This window comes from Pan troglodytes, chromosome X (assembly GCF_028858775.2).
Source record: "Pan troglodytes isolate AG18354 chromosome X, NHGRI_mPanTro3-v2.0_pri, whole genome shotgun sequence".
Taxonomy (NCBI): Eukaryota; Metazoa; Chordata; class Mammalia; order Primates; family Hominidae; genus Pan; species Pan troglodytes.
Window position 1 is genome coordinate 21,009,827 of NC_072421.2, and position 6,992 is coordinate 21,016,818.

At 42.3% G+C, this 6,992-nt stretch overlaps 1 pseudogene; it reads left to right on the top strand.

Annotated features, from left to right (window-relative positions):
* Positions 1-5,811: 5,811 nt before the first annotated feature.
* LOC129138894 (U4 spliceosomal RNA) lies at positions 5,812-5,890 on the top strand (annotated as a pseudogene).
* The last annotated feature ends 1,102 nt before the right edge of the window (positions 5,891-6,992 follow it).

Here is a 6,992-nt window from a genome sequence, read left to right on the forward strand (position 1 = left end):
ACAAATTTACAAGAAAAAAACAAACAACCCCATCAAAAAGTGGGCGAAGGACATGAACAGACACTTCTCAAAAGAAGACATTTATGCAGCCAAAAAACACATGAAAAAATGCTCATCATCACTGGCCATCAGAGAAATGCAAATCAAAACCACAATGAGATATCATCTCACACCAGTTAGAATGGCAATCATTAAAAAGTCAGGAAACAACAGGTGCTGGAGAGGTTGTGGAGAAATAGGAACACTTTTACACTGTTGGTGGGACTGTAAACTAGTTCAACCATTGTGGAAGTCAGTGTGGCGATTCCTCAGGGATCTAGAACTAGAAATACCATTTGACGCAGCCATCCCATTACTGGGTAGATACCCAAAGGACTATAAATCATGCTGCTATAAAGACACATGCACACGTATGTTTATTGCAGCATTATTCACAATAGCAAAGACTTGGAACCAACCCAAATGTCCAACAATGATAGACTGGATTGGGAAAATGTGGCACATATACACCATGGAATACTATGCAGCCATAAAAAATGATGAGTTCATGTCCTTTGTAGGGACATGGATGAAATTGGAAATCATCATTCTCAGTAAACTATCGCAAGAACAAAAAACCAAACACCGCATATTCTCACTCATAGGTGGGAATTGAACAATGAGATCACATGGACACAGGAAGGGGAATATCACACTCTGGGGACTGTGGTGGGGAGGGGGGAGGGGGGAGGGATAGCATTGGGAGATATACCTAATGCTAGATGACGAGTTGGTGGGTGCAGCGCACCAGCATGGCACATGTATACGTATGTAACTAACCTGCACATTGTGCACATGTACCCTAAAACTTAAAGTATAATAAAAAAAGAAGAAAAAAAAAGAAGAAAAAAAAAATTCAGCACTGTAACCCAAATCCCTGGCACATAGTAGGGGTCACACATGTGAAGTGGTCTCTCTTCTCTCCTTTTATCTAAATAATGTATAGACAGATGGTTCATAGCAATAATACTTTTAAGTAGTTTCAAAACTCACAAGGAAATTAAGAACTCTTAATTTGGTTCTGATTTCCTTGAAAATCTGTATTTTGCTTTATCCCATTTCTTTTCATTATGCTAGTTTCCATCAAATTACATAATTCTTGCTCCATTTGGTGTTTACTATCAATCTTTATTTTTTCTTTATTATTGTTAGGCCCTTTTTTTGCAAATGGGTTTTGCAATTTAAACACTCTGGTCATTTTTTGTTTTGGTGTTTTGGCTTTCCTTTTCATTGAATATTCCTGACAACTTCTTGCTTCTGAAGAGCTGAGGAGAGCAGGCAGAATCCATCATTTCCTAGGAGGGGACTGTTACTTCCTGGTGAGATGACACACTGCAGAGAACCACCCTGTGTCTTTCTACCCCTGTATGTCTCTGTGTTGAGAGTGGGGTGGGGGGCTTCTATGTGCTTAAATTCCAGCCCCTAATTTTTTCCCCACTCACCTCTGCTTTAGCAAAATGTGTAGCCTCTCTTTTCAACTCCTTGTTTGCATTGCCTGCTGCTGTGGGGGGAGGCTCCCCAGCACCCCCACTCCAACCCAAGAAAGGAGCTATTCCCTTTGCTGAACACCAGTCTCCTTCTCTCATAGTGGGACTACGTAGTGGCACAGAGGAGCTGGGGGAAGTTCAACAGTGCGAAGTAGCAGGGCTTCTGAGGGCTCTGAGCCACACGTGGGCCAGCAACCCAGGGGCCTCTTTCTCTGGCCCTCTTCTCTGCCCACGCTTCCTGTCTGGGTTTAGCTTTGGCCCTTAAGCACAGCTGGCACATCCTCTAGGGTAAGAGGGGCCTCTCCTTGGGGGCTGTGGGGTGTGTTATTCTTTTTAGGCTTTCTCTGTGGTGAGGAGGGTGCAATAGAAAGGCATCTGGTCGCCCCGTGGGAGCAGCCTGTCCCTGGACTAGTTCTGGTGGATTACCCTGGGGTCTAATCAGGAGACAGAAGGCATACCAGGTATTTGAATAGTGAGGTTTTCATAGAAAGACACTGTTAATGAAAACGAAGTATAAAGTTGTTGTTGACTAGGTAATTGAAAGGGCAAAAAGAGAACTCGAAGGTACTTCAGAGGTAGCAAGTGCAGGAACCCCACCCCTGAGGCTGAGGGAACAAAGGAAGAAGCTGGAAATATCAAAATCTAGAAACTTAGAGGAGGGGCCCCATACTGCTGAAACTCAGAGCTCTGAGGGTGGGCACCGCTCAGCTGGTGCTGAAGTCTCTGAGCTCAGAGGAGGGGCCTGTGGGGCTGGACTCCTGGGAGGTGGTATCTGGCTTGCAGAGCTGAAAAAGGTGCAGCTGGCAAAGCAGATATGCGCTTTATGGAGCCCCAGCGTCAGCGTCACAGAACAGAGCATAGGAGAGCAGGTTTGGAGCTGAGAGAATAAATTAGTTATTGGACAACAACTTAAAAACTGGCACAAGTCCTTTTTTACTATTGAGCCTGCCCTAGGGCAGCGCTTCTCAACTCTAATGCAAGTATGAATCACCTGGGGATCTCATTAAAGTACAGCTAGTCTGGGATAGGGCCTAAGATTCTACATCTTTGACAAGCTCCCAGGTGATGCACATGCCTTTAGCAGCAAGAGCTAGGAGGCTTTGAAGAACCCGGTGCTTGCACCTTCCTGCTAGATGTGGACAGCAGTCTTCTGCAGGAGTCCCTTGCTGGGTTAGCTGTGTCCTTGTGACACCCTTTATGCAGGCATGTGGTATGCCCTTCTCTCCCATGTTCCTTAGTCCCGGACTTTCTCATTTCTTTCCTCCACAACAAATTTGTCAGGACTTTGCTAGCTGATGGGAATTTGGAGTGGTCACAAGTTAAAGCCTGGACTCTTCTAAGTGACATTAACATTTTCACCTGAGTCTTTTCACGCCTTCAGTCAAATAGAGAACATAGGAAGGGAGCCCATTTGGGCTATTCTCAAATTGTTCCTCATTATAGACCTGAAGATGACGCCATATTGATGACTGCCATTTTGTGATATCTGTAGAGGGTGTTTATTCGCCAATATTCTGTTGAAGAGGTGAGAAACAATCCCAAACATGTATGTACATGATCTCCACAAAGGCTCTCAGTACCATATCCATGTTTTCACAAGGGGATCATTTTGCCAAGTAAGTTTGAGGAGAAACAATGTTGTCCTTAAACAGCTTGAATGACAACACCAGGCTTCATAAACTGAAGTATAACAAGCAGGGTGGCAGCCTCAGCCCAAAAGTGGCAACCTGGGAACATCTTGAGAAAACAGCAGCTAAAGAATAAACTTCAAGCAGCCATGGCCAGCACAAACTTCTGGCAGCTAGCTATGGGGTCTCATGTTGGTGCTGGGCCTAGTAGCTCCCTGGGTGGACTCAGCCACTGAATTCCTTCTGCAGGGAGTATGTGAAGCTGGCCTTATGCTTCTTTATCACAAGTGAACTCTCACACCTGGAAAGGGAGGGTATGAAGGTGAGTGAGCAATTAAAGACAAATATTGAGATTGGAATATCTCAATTGGAAGGCCTATTTGCTGCCCAGGTCATTTGTGATTTTCAGGATGATGCCCACTGGAAAACCATGTTCCTGGGATCTGAAGTTACAGTGTTTCAATACCTTTCCCCATTCATATATTGAGAATGTAATTTTATGTGTGATTACTGTGACCTTCTGAAATAGGGGCAAAAATGACTTTTGGGGGTTCTGATTTTACAAATGAGAGAACTGGAGCACAGAGATGGTAAGTGACTTTCTAGGGTCACAAGGTAGCCAAATTGTGATCCAGGCCCCTGACCTAGAGACATATGTCCAAAGACCCTGGAAATCTGGCTGCTAGAGTCTGAGGGCTATACTTTGGTCAGCAAAGTTTTTCTGTATAGGTCCATATAGTAAATATTTCAGGCTTTGCAGGCCATAGGGTCTCAGTTGGAACTATTCAACTCTGCTCTTGTACCACGAAAAACAGCCATAGACGGTATGAAAACAAACATGTTAGCCTGTGTTCCAACAAAACTTTATAACAACAGGCAGAGGACTACATTTGGTCAACAGGTTGTGGTTTGCCAACTCCTGCTATATACCAATGGCAAAAGTTGAAAACATGATACATGTACATGATTTAATTCTTTTCGGAATTGAGAAGGGTAAAGACTACGAGTTAGGAAGACAGGAGGTGAGAATAGGAGAGAAGGAGGAGTAGGAGATAAGATGGATAAGGTAGGTGGAGGGAGATAATAGATAAAAAGAAAAAGAAAAAAAGAAGGAATAGGCATTAAGACAACTTTGATTTGAGGGGGACTTACCAACAAGATAAAAGAAACATGAGTTTGGAACCTTACCTAGGGCTGTATGAAAGACAGTATAATTTTATCATAGTTTTTCTGTGCAAGATGGATTCGCTTTTCTCAAATGATTTTATTTTCAAATGACAAACTTAGAGCAGGCACAGTGAAGTTTGTGATATTAAATCACTGTCAAGTTATGCCTCTGTAAAAATAATTGTCCAACTGACTCTATCAGCTGAGTAACAACAATTTAAAAATACATAATTTATGACCAGGAATGATGAAATCTAGAAAATATTTCCCAGGAAAGAAATATGTTTTAGCTGCTCAATAGAAAAACAAGTCCTTTGTTATTAATGCACTGATGCTTATGACGTCTTCACTATCTCAGAGATTAAAGGGTTTCTTGGAGATGTCGAGTGCCTGGTATTGCTAAAGCTTTTGGAAAGTTTTGCAGACAGATCTTATTGTTTTGCAAACATTTCCCCCTTCTACATACTTTGAAAAATGATTTCAGATCTCTTTTGAGAAGCTTTCTTCTTCATAGTTTCCTTATTGGCTTTATTGCTTTCCTGTGCCAGCAAGAAAACCATCTGAGCCAGCAGCACAAAGACTTAAAAACATTTGAAGAAGCAATCATTGCTGCCACTTTAGGGAATGTATTTTTCTAAAAACACGGGAACCTGGGGGCTGGGGAATTGTATGACTACAGACGGTGAGCTGGGTCAAGTGGGACTACTTCAGAATTGTGGAGTACGCCCTGTGTCTAGAAATCCTTGTGGGTGTTGAATGCCTCCCTTTGTGGGGCAGTGTGGTGTAGTGGTTATGGGCACTGGATTTGGACACAGACCACTTTGGCTTGACTCATATCTCTGCTGCTGATTGGGTGGCCAATCCTAGACCAGTTACTCATTCTGTCTGTGGCTCACCCTCTTCATCTGTGAAATGGACATGATAATATCAATATCTATCTTAAAGAATCTTTATAGAGATTGAAAGAATTAAAATACATGAGAGCACTTAGAATGCCTGGCATATAGAAAACACTCAATACATGTCACTATTACAATTAATGAGAGGAAGACAAGAATCACAACAAATCAGGTTTTTTTTGTGTGTGTATGATTTGCGAATTATTCCTGTTATTGTTTTTTAATTTTTTTAACTTTTAAGTTCAGGGGTACACGGGCAGGATGTGCAGGTTTGTTACACAGGTGAACATGTGTCACAGGGGTTTATTGTACAGATTGTTTCGTCACCCAGGTATTAAGCCTAGTATCCATTAGTTATTTTTCCTGATCCTCTTCCTCTTCCCACCCTCCACCCTCCACCCTCTGATAGGCCCCAGTGTGTGTTTTTCCCCTGTATTTGTCCATGTGTTCTCATCAACAAATCAGGTTTTCTTTTGAAATTTTGTTACCTATGGAATGGTGTATATGCATGTGTGTTTCCACCTAGGCTGTTAAATATTGGCAGTGGATAACCTTATAAGGTATACATGTAAATCCAAAATTGTCGTGACAATTTTTGTGCAGAGGTGATACTGCAGCTAATGAGATTTTAATCAAAGCACAATTATTGCTGATTGAAAGTTGTCATCAGCTTAGGCAACACAGAAAGACCCTGTCTCTACAACAAAAATTAAAAAAAAAAAATTAGCTGGGTATAGTGGCCCAGGCTTGTAGTCCTAGCTACTTGGGAGGCTGAGGCAGGAAGACCACTTGAGCCCAGAAGTTCGAGGCTGCAGTGAGCTCTGAGTGCACCACTACACTCCAGCCCGGGTGACACAGCGAGATTCCATCTCTAAACAAGATTAAAAAGGAAGAAAGAAAGTTGTCATGACTGTTAATATATTGTTAGGTGAGATTAATCATATTTTAATGCTAAACTTTAGCTCAGACATCTCTTAGTTCTAGACCCCTTTGGATTAATGGTACCTCAAATTCAACATATCCCAAACTTATCTCAAACTTGTTCCAATTCCTGCATAACCTAAGTCAGTAAATATATCAGTATCTATCCAGTTTCACAAACCAGAAACTTGGAGTCACCTTTGACCCTTCAGTATCTTTCACCAGATCCAATTCACCAGCTTGCCAATTTTAACTCCTGCCATGGTCTGAATGTTTGTGTCCCCCCAAAAATTCATATGTTGAAACCTAATCTCCAATGTGATAGTATTAAAAGATGGGGCCTTGAAGAGGTGAGGAGGTCATGAGGGTGGAGCCCTCATGAATAGTGTCCCTGTAAAAGAGGACTGAGAGAGCCTCCTTCACCCCTTTCACCATGTGAGGATGCAGCAAGAAGGCGCCATGTACGAGAAAGTGCGCCATCAGCAGACACCGAATTTTCCAGAGCCTTGGACTCCTCAGCCTCCAGAACTGTAATAAATAAATGTTTGTTGTTTATGAGCTACCCAGTCTACGGTAGGTTGTCATAGCAGCCTGAATGAACCAAGACACCTCCTAAATATCTCTCAAATTGGGCATATCTTTCCATTACCATTATTCATAACCATCGTAATCCAAGCCATCTTATCTCACATAAACTATTAGGTTAGCCTCATTGGTCTATGATCATCCATTCTTTTCCACATTAAATCCATTCTCCCCAGTCTGGGCAACATAGTGAGAGCCCAACTCTACAAAAAATTTAAAATAAATTAGCTGGATGTGGTGGCCTGTGCCTATAGTCCCAGGTACTT